Here is a 19,636-nt window from a genome sequence, read left to right on the forward strand (position 1 = left end):
ATATGCAGATAAATACTGACATACCTTATCAGTGAGGACTCTGTATTTTAGGTCCGTAGAGCGAGGACCTCTTCGTCATGTTCATTCTGTGGAGACATCTGTCGATCCTGGAGATGGGGACTGTGACTACAGCTCCTTTTCCCTCAATTCTTGTTTGACTTCTATTGGCATCTCAGCGGGTTCTTCTTCTTTCGCTTTAGCCTTTTTGGCCGATGCGCTCTTCTAGCGGTTCTTCCTTCGGTGGTGGTTGCGGCGAGGTTTGGGCTGGGGAGCCTTTTCCTCTTCCTGCATGTTAACTCTAAAATCATTGAAGGGAACTCTTACCCTCCATCCACTGTTGAACTGCATGTGGATCTGGGTAGCCCCCATGTAAATGGTGGCGTCCACCGTGCTCAGGACCGGATGTCCCAAGATGATGGGGACGTCGATGTTGGACCCCATGTCCAGCACGATGAAGTCAACCGTGACGTATGTGTTGTTGATCTTGATCAAGATGTCCCATGCCAGTCCCTCTGGGAACCGGATGGTCTACCATCTGCAGAGGTACAAATGTGGGGTCCAAAGGACCTACTAACATGTTATGATAAGTTACCTTGGATATGATGTTGACTCCTGATCCAAGGTCACAGAAGGCATTGTTGAAGATCTATGGTCCGATCTGGCAGGTGATTGTGGGCAGGCCTAGGTCGTCCCTCTTGACCGGGAATGGTGAGTCCAACTTGTGGACCCAAACAGACTTTGGCCACGGGTTCGTGAACTGCGTGTTTACCAACGTGACCCCCTTAATGGGATCTTCAGGCTTCCCAGGAATCTTACCTTTCTCAGAGGATAGGACAGCTGCTGCTAACTGAGCTAATTGTGTTTCTAGCATTTTATTAAAGCTCAACTAGTTTTTTCATAGCAGAGTTAAAGCTATCCATCTTTTCACTAAGACTTTCAAGAATCTTGGCATTAGCCATCATTTTCTTACTTATACTATCGTTGATTTTAGTCTGGCCTAAGACAAGATCTTTTAAGGAAGGTTGGTTACTAAAATTGTTATTAAAATTATTGTTGTAACCATTACCTTGGCCTTGGTAGAAGGGGTGCGAGTTCCATCCTTGTTGTTGCTATTGTGGGGGCCGGTACCCGTTTTTGTTGTGGTTGTTGGTGATGAAGCTCACTTCCTCTTTTGTCTCACGGCAATCATTACCCGAGTGATCGCCTCCTCCGCACACCTCGCACTAGGTGTCTGCTATGATGGCTTGTATGAGGGCGTAAGGTTGGATGGCCTCTTGTTCCTTTTTGGAACTTTCCTCAACTTTCTTCATGACGTCCATCTTGGCACAGAGCATGTCCACTTCGCTGAGGGTGTGGACACCTCTTTTCTTGGGCTGGAGGTGTTCCTCATTCCGTCCTTGGTTGATAACCATTTTCTCAATGAGGTCCTTAGCATCCTTGACTTTTTGTTGCAAGAATGCGCCTCCTACTGCTGCATCGAGGTGACTACGGCCTACATCGGTTAGCCCATGGTAGAAACCTTGAATGAGGAGCCATTCCTCTATCACATGATGAGGACAGGCACGAATGTACTCCTATAGACGTTCCTAGGCTTCGGGAATCGTCTCATCAGCCTATTACTGGAACCTCGAGATCTTCCCCCGCAGGGCACTGGTCTTGCCTGATAGGAAGAACTTCTTGAGGAACGCATTGGCACACTTGTCCCAGCTTGTGCACTCCGCCATGTTGGAGTAGAACCATTGCTTCGCCTTTCCCAACAATGAGCACGGGAAGAGGCAGAGACGGATGGCGTCTGCTACAACTTTCTTGATGGTGAATGTGTCACATAGCTCTAGGAAGTGTTGGAGATGAGCATTGGCATCCTCATGTGGCTTTCCACAGAACTGCTGAGATTGCACCATGTTGATCAGGGCTGGTTTGAGCTCGAAGGTACCATCCCCCAAGTTGAGCTACGGTCCCGTTGCGACATAGTCGGTAGACGGGGCCGAGTACTCGAAGATGGTCTTCTAGGCCATGGCTCCCTGAACTGGTGATGAAACTGAGCTTCCCTCTGAGAACGGTTTGAGATTCGAGATGAACCTCTAAGGTGGGACTAGACGGCGACTAGCTCTCCTCAACAACTGCTCAGGATCTTCAATGAAGTTGATGGCAGTTGGAAACCGTTAATACACTGTCTAAATTTTAATGATAACGAGAAACAAGACAAGTGAGGGGCTAGTCCCTAACACTAGTTGATATCTAAAGTGATAGTAAACTCTAGATTCTTTCTTATTAAAAACTCCTAGACTGATGCTTTCCCCGGCAACAGCGCTAGAAATGCTTATTGACAAATCTTAGCAGCACCGCTAGAATAGCGATGTCACCAGGGATGCCAGGAGTGTGGTAATTCTAGACTAGTAGATAATTCCATAAGCGCACAGAATGTACCGATTTAGCACTTCACCCGGGAGTATCCAAGGTATCGTAATTTATATTTTCCCAAGGGAAAGTAAGCTAGGATGTGTAATAAGAGAGAGGAGATATCCTCGTGTTTACTGTGGCCTAGGACCAACTAGTGGACTACGGGGTAAACGATAGATAGGATAAATGATAATCAAAGTAAAGCTTAAATCCTAATCTAAGCTAACTAGTAGTGATAGCTAGGTGGGAGTGTTGGGTATTTTAAACGCAAACAGAAAAATCCGCAAGCACACGGATACCGATGTAGCTTTGACATGGGAGTATTCCAGAGTATCGATTTTCCACATGGAACGTGAGTGTACTAATTAAGATTCAACATCGCCCAAGGATAACTATATAACTATTTTTGGTGGGAAGAGAGGAAGTTTCCTGAGAGTTCTCTAGTTGATCTAAGAATCAAGAATTACTTCAAAGATTATTTATTTCGGGACATCAGAACACTAACCACAGAAATAGATGAGAAGGGGGCTAGGAAGCTCTGACTACGGACCTACAAACACCGATCCGAACGAGGTGGAATACGTCGACTGTTAGGGCTGTCACTACCCTAGGGCTACCAAAACAATCCGCAGGATTGGGTGCAATTCCAGGTAATTGCAAGACTAAACACCACGTCTAATCTTTTAATTACTACTCTAATGTTGCAAAGATTAGAGCACTTGATGCAAGCGAGAATCCAATAAATAACTTGAATGTAAATAAAAGTAATTAAAGAACTCAAGAATTATGAATTGAAGAACCTGGAGAACAATGAAGAACGAACCAGTTGCTGCAAAAGTACAATGTTGAGGAAGATCCAACAGATCCGGCTCCTCCTCCTCCGCTCTCCTCTTCTCTCTCCCTATTTTCTAGATTACAACAAGAACTAACTAGAACTAGAACTAGAGGAACTAGAACTAGACCTAGATGAACTAGAGGTAGAACTAGATGAACTAGAGGTAGAACTAGATGAACTAGAGGGATCGTCTCTACTTGGATGAAGAATTGAAACCCTAACTTTGATTCTGTAGAAGAGGTATGATCTCCAGAGGCCAAGGGGCCTTGCTTATATAGTCTTTTCAGATGAATCTGGGCCGTCGGATCAAACCGACATTAATCGCATGGTTTTCCTTGATCCCTTAGGTCGCAGGAGCACGATCCATGAAAAGGACTCTGATTGGGTACTGTAGCAGGGCGGGCGCCCAGGAGAGTAGGGCAGGCGCCCTGCCTCCGAGCCCGATTGCCTTCCCGTTCGTTCCCGTGGCTTCTAGAGTCTTCTAGATGGTAGAAAATTGCGCGACACATTAATTTCTCTATGTAATCCCGACATGTGGGACTTTCTTCCATATTTCCTAATAACCCCCTGCAGGAATAGACAAACACCAAAACTCATGGAATTCTGTCAGATAAAACCCTAAGTCTAGGTGTTGGTTGTATATAAGTCCTTTTCCATGATTAGTTGACGGTTAAATATGAGCATTAAGGACCATCAACAAGCTCCCCCAAGCTTAACCTTTGCTCGTCCCTGAGCAAAGCTAAAATCAGCAAAAAAAACAGGGGTTACTTTTATGCCTCTTCCTTCAGGGTTTTTAAGTTATCACTAAGGTCTTAAGTGATTGAAAAACAGAACGATCAAGTCAAGCACTATGTCTCAAGTTCTTCTGTCTTACCTTTGTTCTGGAGTTTTTTATAAGTCTGCAAAATAAAACTAAGGCATTTGCCTTCTTCTTGAAAGATATATAAGTAGAGCTTTAAAAGTTTTAGCATACTTACTTTGCATTTTGCTATGTCAATGCTCGAAGCAAGGGAGAGGAATGTCATACTCCTAGATCAAGACCTTTGACCTTTTTGAAAAGTTTGTCATCTCTTACTGGCATATTGCTTATTAGAGGGACCATGGGCTATCATTTTTTTTCTTTCTTTCTTTTTTTTAAGTGGGCACCAAGTACCCCTAAATCTACTATCGGACACGTGTCCATTTTTTCTACTCAGGTGGGTATCTTTGTACCCCTAATTCTACTTCGGACATTTGTCCATTTTTACCTCTCGTTTCACTTCTTTTTTTTCGAATAAAATTTTTGCATAGTACCATGCCTCTAACGCAATAATACTTCGGAAGAGTGAATCTTTTATATTTTTAAAACAAAAAGATCTTGATCTTGGGAGCATGATAATTCTCTCAACCAAAACTACAAGAATTAACAATGGCTTGAGAAAGCAAGTGCTCACAGTTTTAATATTTATATCTTATAAGACTCTAGGTATTATGTCAAACAGGATCTCAATTTTTTTATATTTTCAAAAGATAAAATCTCCAGAACTCTAGCAAAACTTGGAACAAGTTAAATAGTAGCTCAGACCTTCTCATATCATGTTTGTCAATTACCTAGACTTGGATCAAACTTTCTTTTTATTTTATTTAAAACTTAGGATTACACAAAACAATTGTATATTACTCAAAAGAAAAACTTTGATTGGTTTCATGGTTATGCATTTTTATTTATTTATCTATTTCTGAATACTAGTAAATAAAACCAAGAAAGAAAAGTAATACATATCTAGATACACGTGGGGATGCCTCCCCCAAGCTGGATGTTGACATAGTCGTTCACTCTTGTGTCCTGCATGTTCGGTCTTACTTTTCTTAAGTCTCAAAATCCTGCACAACCCAAATAGACAACAAAGCTTGTGGAGCATGTTAAGGGTTAGGTAATTGTCTAGAGCTCATCAGAGCTTAATATGAGAATTCTATGAACTCAATCACATCAAGTTCCTCTACCCGGTTGTTTTGTGGCTCGAGATAGATTTTCAAGCGTTGACCATTTACCTTAAAAGTGTTACCTATGTCGTCTTAGATGGTAATAGCTCCATGTGTTGAAGTGTCAATAACCTTGTATGGTCCATCTCATTTACTTCGTAGCTTACCATGCCCAAAGAGCTTAACTCTTGAATTGAAAAGTAGAACCTTATCTTCAGGCTTAAACTCCTTGTGCTTGATTCTCTTATCATGCCATCGTTTTGTTCTCTCTTTATATATCCTTGAATTGTGGTAGGCTTTCTCTCTCCATTCTTCTAGCTCAGATAGTTGCATTAGACGATTCTCGCTAGCGAGGTGGAGATCCATGTTCCATTTCTTGAGTGCCCAATGAGCCTTAAACTCTACTTCCACAGGCAAATGACAAGTTTTTCCATATACAAGATGATAAGGTGACATGCCTATGGGTGTTTTGAATGCAGTTCTATATGCCCAAAGTGCATCAGGAAGTTTGTCCTTCCACCCCTTACCCATCTCATCAACGGTCTTTTGTAAAATATTTTTAATTTGTTTGTTAGATGTTTCGGCTTGACCGCTAGTCTGAGGATGGTATGGTGTTGCGATGTTGTGTCGAACTCCATGATTGGCTAGGTACTTCCGGAAGATTTTGTCGATGAAGTACGAACCTCCATCGCTTATAACTATCCGGGGTATACCAAAGCGAGGAAATATTACTTCATGGAACATTCTCATGGCATGTTTTGAATCAGCTGATCGACAAGGTAGGGCTTCTACCCATTTGGACACGTAGTCCACAGCTACTAAGATATATTCACAATTCCCGGACATAGGGAATGGCCCCATGAAATCAATGCCCCATACATCGAAAAGTTCTACTTGAAGATTATTTCTGAGAGGCATTTCATTTCGTGAGTTGATATTCCCATGTTTTTGACATCGGTGGCATCTCCTGACAAAGTCCTTTGTATCTTTATACATCATTGGCTAGAAAAAGCCACTTTGCCAAATTTTAGCACGTGTCCGGAATGCTCCATAGTGTCCTCCATATGGTGAGGCATGGCATCTTTCCATAATTTGAGTAGCCTCAGCCATAGGAACACACCTTCTCAAGAGTCCATCAGCACAGACTCGGAAGATATGGCTCATCCCAAAGGTGGAAACAACTATCGTGAAGCAACTTCCTTTTGTTTGTACCAGGTGGGACATAGCCTTTTACTATAAAGTTTACGATGTCTGCGTACCATGGATCTGCATGTGTTATCTTAAGTAGAGTGTCATCCCTTAGGTAGTCATTTATGGGAAGCTCATCATGTGTTTCCTTATATTGAAGCATAGACAAGTGGTCGGCTATGGAATTCTCTACTCCCTTCCTATCTCGGATTTCTATGTCAAAGTCTTGGAGTAGAAGAATCTATCGAATTAGACGAGGCTTAGCATCTTTCTTAGTGAGGAGGTACTTGAGAGCAGCATGGTCTGAATAGATGATTATCTTTGCCCCCACTAAGTAAGATCTAAACTTGTCTATAGCAAAGACAATAGCCAAAAGCTCTTTTTCAGTTGTAGTGTAATTGAGCTGTTGTCCAGACAAGGTTTTGCTAGCATAGGATATGGCATAATGCTTTTTATCCTTGGTTTGTCCTAAAATGGCACCAACCGCAAAATCGCTAGCATCACACATGATCTCAAAAGGAAGATTCCAATCAGGTGGTTGGATAATCGGGGCTGAGATGAGTGCTTTCTTAAGAGTTTGAAAAGATTCATGACACTCATCACTAAAGACGAAAGGTGCATCCTTAGCTAGGAGACTAGTTAGGGGTCTAGCAATTTGAGAGAAGTTCTTGATAAAGCGTCTATAGAACCCTGCAGGTCCCAAAAAGCTACGGATTCCTTTCACATTCGTGGGAGGTAGAAGTTTTTCAATAACTTCAATCTTTGCTTTGTCCACCTCTATACCACATTCGGACACTTTATGTCCTAGCACTATTCCTTCCTGAACCATAAAATGACATTTCTCCCAGTTTAGGATTAAGTGCTTTTCTTCACATCGCTGCAAGACTCTATCTAAATTTTCCAAACAATGATCGAAGGTTTTGCCATATACGGTAAAATCATCCTTGAAAACCTCCATGATCTTCTCAATCATGTCCGAGAAAATAGACATCATGCACCGTTGGAAAGAAGCTGGAGCATTGCACAATCCGAACGACATTCGTCGGTATGCATAAGTGTTGACGGTCCTTAAGTATCAAATTTAATTATCAAATAAATAAATAAAAGGATCAAAATGAAATCAAGATCTAGACTTAGGGTTTTATCTGACAGAATTCCACGAGTTTTGGTGTTTGTCTATTTCTGCAGGGGGTTATCAGGAAATATGGAAGAAAGGCCCACATGTCAGGATTACGTAAAGATATTAACGTGCTGTGCAATTATCTTACATCTAGAAGACTCCAGAAGCCACGAGACCGAAGCGGAGGCGAATCAGGGCCAGAGATAGGGCGCCCGCCCTGTCCAACTGGGCGCCCGCCCTACCCCTAAGTCCAATCAGGACTCTGCTTTGCGGGAAGTCTCCACCGACCTAAAGGATGAATCTAAACCATACAATCTATGTCGGTTTGATCCAAGGGCCCATATTCACTTGAAGGGACTATAAAACCAGACCCCCTGGCCCCTGGAGGAGAGAGCCTCTCAACCCTAATTCATTGTTCCATCAAGGGAGAAGAAGCCTCTGATCAAGATTAGAGCCACCACATCAATTAGATATCTAGATTAGCATAGCTACATAGGATTAGAACTAGAAGGAGTCAATCTTCGATTGGTTTCCGGATCTATCTGGAGGATTCTTGGTAATTCTCTAATTGTGCTTCTAATTGCTTTCTAATTATCTTTGTTCTTCAATATTATGAATATGACTTTGTTCTACTTCAATATATTGCTTATGACTTTGCTCTATTTGCTTATATTCAAGATTATATTGTTCTTAGTTTATCATAGTTATGTACTTGGCTTAGTTATATACGATCTATATACATGCTTAGGATCGTATAGCGTTTATCCATCGGATCCATGGGTAAATGATAGATATTGTGTAGGCGTGGTGCTTATACCGTATTTATCTGCGATTGTACCCAATATGCCAGATCGTGGGGTAGTTCGTGATAGTGACAGCTTCATTGATTCTTATATAGTCCCCCTCTCGTGTATTGGGCTGGCAGAGTAACATTATTACAGGGGAGTGATTGCTATGTTTCTCATATTCCTTGCTAATATCACTATGCATGGGCGTAGTCTTGTCTCGCAATGATTGCTAAGTATGCTTGCACTAACTATGATATGCTAGACTATATAGTTAAGAATAACTTAGGGAATATTCTTGTAGTTCGTTCTAATGCCATGCTAATGACTTTCTAGAGTATCTAATTGAGGTGCTTATCATATTTATTATGTGGCTAGATCAGATTAGTTATCCTTGTCACTATTATCATTTCATATATCTTTTATGTGACACTTATCCCTGTATGATGAGTTAGATATAATGTTCTCAATTATACATGCAATGATAGATGCTCAATCTCATATTCTATTCTGTAATCAATAGTGATGATTGACTAATCCCTTCCCAGTAGTAAAAATATAAATAACGATACCTGGAATACTTCCCGGTTAAAATGCTACATCGGTATTAATCTGTGCGCTTGCAGATCCCATTCATTATTTATTTAGAAGAGCAATTGCATATTTCAATACCACGTCTCTCATGTCATGCTGGGGATGACAACTTGGCTTATGTGGTGTGAGGGATAGGTTTGGCATTTTTGGCACCGTTGCTAGATTTAGAACTTAGTCTACTTTTGGTAATGATGTTAAGAATACCCAACAAGCATTTTTGGCGCCGTTGCCGGGGAAGGTTGATTACCAATCAGGAATGGAATAAAAGATTTTGAGTTATCATTCGCATCACTAATATGATTGAGCTTATCTATTCTCTCATACAGTTTTACCCCGATATTTTTCTATTTTATCTTATGCAGGGGAATGTATGAATAGAAGACATCTTCCAGGAAATTTTGTTGACAATCCTGAAGCATTATTCAAGAAGACGAGGGCCAAGCTAAAGAAATCATCAACACTTCACGAAGAAGCTTCATCCAATCAAGAAGATCACCGGAACTTGTCTTCAGAGTTCGAAGCCATGGCGAACAAATCGATCCGCGAGTTCTCAGCTCCCACTACGGACAACATCCGCACTGGACCTGCTGCAGAGATCGATGGCAACTTTGAGCTCAAGCCTGGACTTATCAACATGGTGCAATCCAACCAGTTCTGTGGGAAGGCACACGAAGATGCTAGTGCTCATTTACAACACTTCCTGGAGATTTGCAACACATTCACCATAGCAGGAGTTTCCAAAGACGCTATACTACTTCACCTCTTCCCATTCTCACTGTTAGGAAGAGCGAAGCAGTGGTTCTACGCTACAAAGGAGAAGAATACTACGTGGGCACTCGGCTCAACAAACTTCCTGGCAAAGTTCTTTCCCATGGGCAAGACCAATGCTCTCCGTGGGAAGATTACAAGTTTTCAGCAACAAAATGATGAATCTGTTCCAGAAGCATGGGAGCGCTTTCAAGACTACATCCTAGAATGTCCCCATCATGGAATGGAGAGTTGGCTATTGATGCAGACGTTTTATCATGGGCTCAGCAACAGTGCCCGAGAGACCATGGATGCTGCAGCTGGAGGAGCATTCTTATCACTTACTATACCACAAGCCACAGCTCTTGTGGAGAAGATGGCGTCCAATCAAAGCTGGAATGAAGAGAGGACCCAGACAAGCAAGAGAGGTGGAGGTATGCATCAGCTGAAGGAGGTAGACATGCTGTCTGCAAAGCTAGACCTGCTCATGAAGAAGCTCGATGATAAAGCTGGAGATAAGAAAGAAGTTATGCACATCTACGACTCTCACATGACTTGTGAGGAGTGTGGAGACACTGGACACTCAGGCAACCACTGCCCTGAGATACTTGAGGATGTGAACTACATCAATAACAACAACAACTACTACAACCGTCCTCAACAAAATCAAGGTTGAAATCAACAGAGGCCTAACTACTCAGGTAATTATCAAGGTAACAATTCTTTCAACAATAATAATAATTTTCCACCTTTGAGAGATTTAGTGTCTGATCAAGGAAAGCTAATGGAAAACCTATCTAAGAAATTGGCATCTAATGATAAAATGCTAGAAAATATAAATAATAGAATGGATAATTTCTCTACTGCCATCAAGAATCAAATTAGCTTTAATAAAATGATTGAATCTCAGTTAAATCAGATAGCTGCTGCTGTTCCTACTACTAACCCCGGTATACCATCACAACCGGAAGGATTAGAATCTGCAAATCTTGTAGACATGTTTGATGCAGGTAATTGGAGTAACCCCGTCAATGAATTTTCTACTGACCGTCTGCCGGTCAAGAGAGGCGATCTAGGACGCCCCGTCATCCCGATCTCCATCGGCATGGTGGACTTCCCAGAAGCACTCTGTGACTTTGGCTCCAGTGTCAACATTATACCCAGGGTACTCTATGAGAAATTCTTTACATATCCTTTATTAGAGACAACCATGTGTTTGCAGTTTGCAGATCAGACGATAACTTTTCCAAAAGGAATAGTGAGGAACCTTTGTGTCCGAGTTGGTACCTTGTATGCACCAGCAGACTTCGTAGTGGTAGAGACCGGAAATGATGAGAGAGCACCTATCATCCTAGGGAGGCCATTTTTGAACACCACGGGAGCTATCATCTACGCCAGTGCTGCTAAGATCAGTTTCTACGTCAAAGGGAAGAAGGAAACATTTTTCTTCAAAAACAAGACTACACAAATTCCAAATCAATCCAGACGTCAATCAAGGAAGAGGACCAACAGGAGGAATAGGAACAAGCAAGTGTGGACCGAGTCAACTAAGATGGTCACTGTAGTCCATGGAGGCCAAGATCACCAACTTAAGTCACCGTGCTTGACCAAGAAGGACGACCCAGGAATGCTAAGCATTTACTGCTCCATAAATGGATACAACTTCTACAAGACAATTTGTGACACCGGATCAGGCGTCAACATAATGGCCGCAGTCACCTATCGGCTCTTGTTCGGGACCATGCCACTAAGACCAACATACATTCAGCTCCAGATGGCAGATCAGACATTTCGAGAAGTTCAAGGAATAGTATCTGATGTCCCAGTCAAAATAGACGATCACTTTGTCTACACAGACTTTCAAGTTGTTGACATGGGAGAAGACGAGTATGATCCACCCATCATCCTTGGAAGACCGTTCCTCAGCACCGTTAAAGCCATTATCTACATTGGAACCGGAGAAGTCCATATGCACTTCCCCTCAGAGAAGGTACGCCGTTACTTTACTGACCCTAACTATATTGTTGAAGAATCTAAGCAGGTCAGAAAGAGACGCAACCGCAACCAGAGGAGGCAGATCATCAAGGACGGATGGGCAGACTATGAAGGAGAAGTTGTAAGGTCAGAAGACGTAGAGTTTAAACAGAATTATCCAGAGGAGATTGAAGCACCGAGTCAGGTGTGGAAAATGAAGATAACTATACAAGAAGAGGAGGCGCTGCCGGAAGTACCGACTACGCCACCCAACGAACCTCAGGACGATTAAGAAATTGGAGAGTCCCATTCGGAGGACTTAAAAACACCGAACGCCTTGCCAAGAGGTAAACTTGGTAGTTATCCTTTCTCTTTCAATTATTTTAAATAGTTTACTTAGTTAAACATGCTCATACTGTCTTAAAAAGAAAATAAAATGTGAAAAATAGTAAGCCCCATGTGAATAGACGAGTGGCATAAAACCCATACGTACATTCACTGTGGTGGCATAAAAATAAAATAAATATTTTTTCTGCTTTATAAAATAAAAATATAAAAACAGGAAGTAATAATTATTAAGGAGTCTCAAGATGATAAAGGCTAGATATTTATGCTAACACTTAATCAGTTCCACAAGCTTTGTTGTCTATTTGAGCTCCACAGAATTTAAGAATCAAGAAGACTAGCAGACGGAGGACATTCTAATCGCTGTCAGAATGCTGCTTTCAAATACACCTCTGCCACCTGCTAGCTACATCAAGAGAAATTACGTCAAAATTCAGCTTGGGGGAGAGCACCCCCATTTATCTCGATAAGTATTTCTATCTATCTATCTTTATATTTATATTATTTTAGAATATTAATACACATAAACTATGGGAAAACTAAATAAAGATTTTATGCTTATATATATATATTACTTAGTGTGTTTAATTAATAAATAAAGTGGCTATGCTAATCTGTATCTAATAAAACTTAAGCATGGATATGATGAATAGTTGCTCTGCCTAATTTGCACATTTTAAGTTCTCTCTCAAGTTTAGACATAACTGTTATAATTTAAAGCTTGCCCTAGACCTAAACTTGTGGGATGAAAACTTGATCTGAAGTCTAAGTTGTTAACGGATACGATATAGGAAGGTTGAGCTGCTGTTTATCTGTTCCTAGAGATACTAGAATTCTGGAGAATTTATCTTTGAAAATCTTTAAAATGTTGCATGATGAGTTCCTGTATGATGAGAGCTTAAATTCCTACCACAGCCATATATACATGCTTGCTAGACTTTGAGCCACACATTTACTATTTACTGCTTATGAGCATTGAGTATGGTCAAGCTGTGTAGACCCTTAGGAGCTTGTCATGTGGTTAAATCAAGATTTCACTTGCACGTTCACTCATATATGCTACTTCTACTCCGGAAGTACCATCCACATACATCCACTCATTTCCATCTCCAGAACCACCTAAAAATATTCTACTCCTAATCCGGGAGAGAATAACCAAAAATATTTTTGTTTTTCCCTTGTGAAATAAATGCTCAAGTTATCTTGTTACTACCACTTGGTATATTATCTCAATAGATGAATGCTCTAAAAAAAAGAGAGAGAGAAGAATAATACGAGGAAATAAAAAGGAGCAAGTGCTCGGAACCTCGAAAGGAAAGAAAAAGTGAGACGAGAGGTAAAAATGGACAAGTGTCCGACAGTAGAATTAGGGGTGCAAGATACCCACCTGAGAGAAAAGAAAAAGAAGAGCATCTCATTCTCCTCATAAAGTTTCAAAAGCAAGGAAGGTATGTATCCCCTCAGAAGAGCAAAGTAGAATTAGACTTTCACCACCATTGTTTTCACCATTGTTTTCACCATTGTTATCACCATCATCACCATATACCATTCATTCGCCACACATGCACATCTTGATTAAACTTATTGACTTGTTACTTTGGATCCATGGTTTGACTATGCAATACATGTCTTGTAAGTATGTATACTTTATCTCCCACCTATGAGCTCCAGATATTAAAGCCTTATTAGAGTAGGATGAGAGAGAAGGCAATGTTACTATGCCTCATACCACAAATACCACATATCTTGAGAGAAGGCATATACCATCAATGCCTTGGTAAGGATCCAAAAATACCACAAAAGAGAGACCTGAGAGAATCATACAAGGAATTCTGAGTTTTATTTGAAAATCTGCAAAACCCCCAGAGCTATAGCTGATCAAGAATAAGAGACATGGCACTTGGCTAGACTGTTCTATCTTTTAACCACTCAAGACAGAAGTGACAGTTACAAGTCCCATGGTGAAGGTAAAGTAAGTAAGTTTTAAGTCTTGACAGTTTACTCTAACTTAGAGATGAGATCTTATTTAAGAGCATGTGTACCGTCAAATTTTTAAAGATATTGCAGCAACTTCTGATCCATAGCTGAGTCTATCCTTGCTCAGGGACGAGCAAGAGGTAAGCTTGGGGGAGTTTGTTGACGGTCCTTAAGTATCAAATTTAATTATCAAATAAATAAATAAAAGGATCCAAATGAAATCAAGATCTAGACTTAGGGTTTTATCTGACAGAATTCCACGAGTTTTGGTGTTTGTCTATTTCTGCAGGGGGTTATCAGGAAATATGGAAGAAAGGCCCACATGTCAGGATTACGTAAAGATATTAACATGCTGTGCAATTATCTTACATCTAGAAGACTCCAGAAGCCACGAGACCGAAGCGGAGGCGAATCGGGGCTAGAGACAGGGCGCCCGCCCTGCCCCTAAGTCCAATCAGGACTCTGCTTTGTGGGAAGTCTCCACCGACCTAAAGGATGAATCTAAACCATACAATCTATGTCGGTTTGATCCAAGGGCCCATATTCACTTGAAGGGACTATAAAACCAGACCCCCTGGCCCCTGGAGGAGAGAGCCTCTCAACCCTAATTCATTGTTCCATCAAGGGAGAAGAAGCCTCTGATCAAGATTAGAGCCACCACATCAATTAGATATCTAGATTAGCATAGCTACATAGGATTAGAACTAGAAGGAGTCAATCTTCGATTGGTTTCCGGATCTGTCAGGAGGATTCTTGGTAATTCTCTAATTGTGCTTCTAATTGCTTTCTAATTATCTTTGTTCTTCAATATTATGAATATGACTTTGTTCTACTTCAATATATTGCTTATGACTTTGCTCTATTTGCTTATATTCAAGATTATATTGTTCTTAGTTTATCATAGTTATGTACTTGGCTTAGTTAGATACGATCTATATACATGCTTAGGATCGTATAGCGTTTATCCATCGGATCCATGGGTAAATGATAGATATTGTGTAGGCGTGGTGCTTATACCGTATTTATCTGCGATTGTACCCAATATGCCAGATCGTGGGGTAGTTCGTGATAGTGACAGCTTCATTGATTCTTATATAGTCCCCCTCTCGTGTATTGGGCTGGCAGAGCAACATTATTACAGGGGAGTGATTGCTATGTTTCTCATATTCCTTGCTAATATCACTATGCATGGGCATAGTCTTGTCTCGCAATGATTGCTAAGTATGCTTGCACTAACTATGATATGCTAGACTATATAGTTAAGAATAACTTAGGGAATATTCTTGTAGTTTGTTCTAATACCATGCTAATGACTTTCTAGAGTATCTAATTGAGGTGCTTATCATATTTATTATGTGGCTAGATCAGATTAGTTATCCTTGTCACTATTATCATTTCATATATCTTTTATGTGACACTTATCCCTGTATGATGAGTTAGATATAATGTTCTCAATTATACATGCAATGATAGATGCTCAATCTCATATTCTATTCTGTAATCAATAGTGATGATTGACTAATCCCTTCCCAGTAGTAAAAATATAAATAACCATACCTGGAATACTTCCCGGTTAAAATGCTACATCGGTATTAATCTGTGCGCTTGCAGATCCCATTGATTATTTATTTAGAAGAGCAATTGCATATTTCAATACCACGTCTCTCATGTCATGCTGGGGATGACAACTTGGCTTATGTGGTGTGAGGGATAGGTTTGGCATTTTTGGCACCGTTGCTAGATTTAGAACTTAGTCTACTTTTGGTAATGATGTTAAGAATACCCAACAATAAGTTCCATACGGGCATGTAATGGTAGTCTTTTCTTGGTCATCTGGGTGGATTGGGATTTGGTGATATCCAAAATAACCATCAAGGAAACAGAAGAAAGAGTGGTTTGCAAGCTATTCTAACATTTCATCAATGAAGGGTAACGGAAAGTGATCTTTCTTTGTAGCCTTGTTGAGTTTTCGATAGTCAATACACATACGCCACCCAGTAACAATTCGTTGAGGGATAAGTTCATTCTTCTCATTCCTAACGACCATCATACCTCCTTTCTTTAGCACTACTTGGACAGGGCTGACCCACTCACAATGTGGCACAGGATAAATAATCCCAGCATGATAGAGTTTGAGGACCTCTTTCTTAACAACCTCTCGCATAGCATTGTTAAGTCTCCGTTGTGGTTCCCTTGAAGGTGTAAAATTGGGATCAATAGGGATACGATGAGTGCAGAGAATGGGACTAATGCCCGTGAGATCTTCGAGAGAGTAGCCAAATGTTGATCTATGCCTTTCAAGAATAGTGACAAGTTGTTGTGTTTCATAATCGGAAAGCTTGTCACTGATAATTACTGGAGTTTTTGGGTTGTTGTGCAAAAAGACATATCTAAGGCCAGCAGGAAGAGGATTTAACTCTATTGAAGGAGGTGAAGGTTGTTCATTTTTGTCTGGCTCAACGGGTTCTAGCAACTCTTCTTCTTCTTGAACAAAGTGTTCATGATTAAAGAATGGTTGGGCCATCTCCTCTTGAGTCAACATTAAGATCTCCTCAATAAGATCTGGTTCAAGTTTGGGTTCCACTCTCATGTTAATTGATCTAGCAAGAGGAACAACAATAGTGGAATTCCCAACCTTGAAGTCTAAATGACCTCGTTGTGGTTGTTCTTGTAGAAGTTTCATGATTGGTCTGCCAATGAAGAGAGGAATCTCTGGTATGTCAAAAATGTGAAACTCTAGACATATTCCAGAGTCCTTTATTCTAACACGAACTGCACTTAATACCCCATGGCTTTCTAGAATTAATCTAGATGGACTTTGTAAAAGTTTTGGAGATGGCGTTATGGACTCGTTGGAAGAAAGAGTGTCAGCTAACTACTTGGAAATAACATTTATCCCAACATATGGATTGTAGTGGACCTTCCTAGGGGACCCTCTAATTTGGCATAGAAGAATGGTTGAAGGAGTGATGATTCGAGCTACCTCAAGAGACAGCTCTGCTTCTGTTAGCCATTCATAACTTTGAATAGCCGAAAGGCTTTTGATGTGTTCTATGTCAACAGATTCTACTCTTAGAATGTATTGAGTGGTCCCTGCTAGAGGTCATGTTTGGATAGGAAAATTCGATGTGTTTCCATAATCTTCAAAAAGATCTTTCTTGAATTCAAAGGGATGCTCTAAAGGTGGTGGTTCATCATCCCTTAGTTGGTTTTGCATTTCCTTATCAGGAGGTTTCTCTACAACCAAATTAATAGATGGGTCAGGTGGAATTTCTAACTCGGTTGCAAGTTCCCCATCTTTTGGTTTAGGATTAGGCTCGACTTCTTTTTCTTCTTCAGGAAACTCATCATAAATGCCTGTGTAAGGGGTATTTTCAAGAATTCTCTCTAGGATAGCTCTCCCCTCATCTGTGAGTTTGTGTGTGAATGAGCCTCCTGAAGCAATGTCGAGGTGAAGAGCAGCTTCCTTGTTTAGACCACGATAAAAGTAGTAGTACAATACATGGTTAGGCAGGGCAAGGTTTTGACCAGAATTGGTAAGGCTTGTGAACCTAGCCCAAGCTGCTCCTAACGTTTCCTTCTCTCTTTGTTTGAATGTAAGAATTTCGATTCTAAGGTCAGCGATTCGAAAAAGTGGGAAGAAAGCGAGACAAAAGTTGTCCCAAAGTTCATCCCAATTTCCATTAACGCCTCCTACAGAATGAGCATACCACTTTTTTGCTCTTCCCAAAAGGGAGAACGGAAATAATTTCCATTTAAGGATTTCTTGTGTCATGCCGATAATAGATCGGCAAGAGCACAACTGCTTGAATTCTCTAAGGTGGGTGTATGGATCTTCATCTACATGCCCAGAGAAGGGTTGCTCCTGAATCATGGCTATTAGATCAGGGCCGAGGTCGTAGCCATCTGTAAGAATTGGATGTGATGATGGTGGTGGCTTTAATAACTCGCCCTTTGGAGCAAAGAATTTATAGATAGGAGTGAAATCCATGTGGTATGCTGAAAAATGGTAAGGTGAGTGTGGTAAAGAAAATAAAAGAAAAAGGATACACAAACGACTTGGTTCGAAACTAGCACAGCTACCGTTCCCCGACAATGGCGCCAGAAAGCTTGTTGGGTATTTTAAACGCAAACAGAAAAATCCGCAAGCGCATGGATACCGATGTAGCTTTGACCTAGGAGTATTCCAGAGTATCGATTTTCCATAGGGAACGTGAGTGTACTAATTAAGATTCAAGATCGCCCAAGGATAACTATATAATTATTTTTGGTGGGAAGAGAGGAAGTTTCCTGAGAGTTCTCTAGTTGATCTAAGAATCAAGAATTACTTCAAAGATTATTTATTTCAGGACATCAGAACACTAACCACAGAAATAGATGAGAAGGGGGCTAGGAAGGTCTGACTACGGTCCTACAAACACCGATCCGAACGAGGTGGAATACGTCGACCGTTAGGGCTGTCACTACCCTAGGGCTACCACAACAATCCGCAGGATTGGGTGCAATTCCAGGTAATTGCAAGACTAAACACCACATCTAATCTATTAATTACTACTCTAATGTTGCAAATATTAGAGCACTTGATGCAAGCGAGAATCCAATAAATAACTTGAATGTAAATAAAAGTAATTAAAGAACTCAGGAATTATGAATTGAAGAACCTGGAGAACGATGAAGAACGAAGCAGTTGCTACAAAAGTACAATGTTGAGGAAGATCCAACAGATCCGGCTCCTCCTCCTTCGCTCTCCTCTTCTCTCTCCCTATTTTCTAGATTACAACTAGAACTAACTAGAACTAGAACTAGAGGAACTAGAACTAGAACTAGATGAACTAGAACTAGAACTAGATGAACTAGAGGTAGAACTAGATGAACTAGAGGGATCCTCTCTACTTGGATGAAGAATTGAAGCCCTAACTTTGATTCTGTAGAAGAGGTATGATCTCCAGGGGCCAAGGGCCTTGTGTATATAGTCTTTTCAGATGAATCTAGGCCGTCGGATCAAACCGACATTAATCGCACGATTTTCCTTGATCCCTTAGATCGCTGGAGCACGATACACGAAAAGGACTCTGATTGGGCACTGTAGCAGGGCGGGCGCCCAGGAGAGTAGGGCGGGCGCCCTGCCTCCGAGCCCGATTGCCTTCCCGTTCGTTCCCGTGGCTTCTGGAGTCTTCTAGATGGTAGAAAATTGCACGGCACGGTAATATCCCTATGTAATCCCGACATGTGGGTCTTTCTTCCATATTTCCTAATAACCCCCTGCATAAATAGACAAACACCAAAACTCGTGGAATTCTGTCAGATAAAACCCTAAGTCTAGGTGTTGGTTGCATATAAGTCCTTTTCCATGATTAGTTGATGGTTAAATATGAACATTAAGGACCGTCAACAGGGAGGACAACGAGTGAGTATAGGACTCCTATGATGCTAACTTAACTCTGGTGGACTCGATCCTAATAGATAGATTAGATAGATAAACTGACCCTTACTACTTGTGTGAGGGGAAGAAATGAAAGAGAAGGAGACAGAACCCTGCTCAAGCGAGACCAAACTTATGGACGCCCTGCACTTAGAAACTAGCCTCGACAAGGTGGGAATCCTGATGTCGAGCCTGAACTGTCACTTTAGGCCAGTGCGCCCACAGACCATCCGTAAAGACTAGTGGCTACCAACGATAAGACTAAGTATGAACACCACGTTCACACT

The 19,636-nt window shown here is 41.1% G+C and overlaps 1 pseudogene; it reads right to left on the reverse strand.

Moving 5' to 3' along the window:
* Nucleotides 5,339–5,872, reverse strand: LOC110429713 (annotated as a pseudogene).

This window comes from Sorghum bicolor, chromosome 8 (genome assembly GCF_000003195.3).
Source record: "Sorghum bicolor cultivar BTx623 chromosome 8, Sorghum_bicolor_NCBIv3, whole genome shotgun sequence".
Taxonomy (NCBI): domain Eukaryota; kingdom Viridiplantae; phylum Streptophyta; class Magnoliopsida; order Poales; family Poaceae; genus Sorghum; species Sorghum bicolor.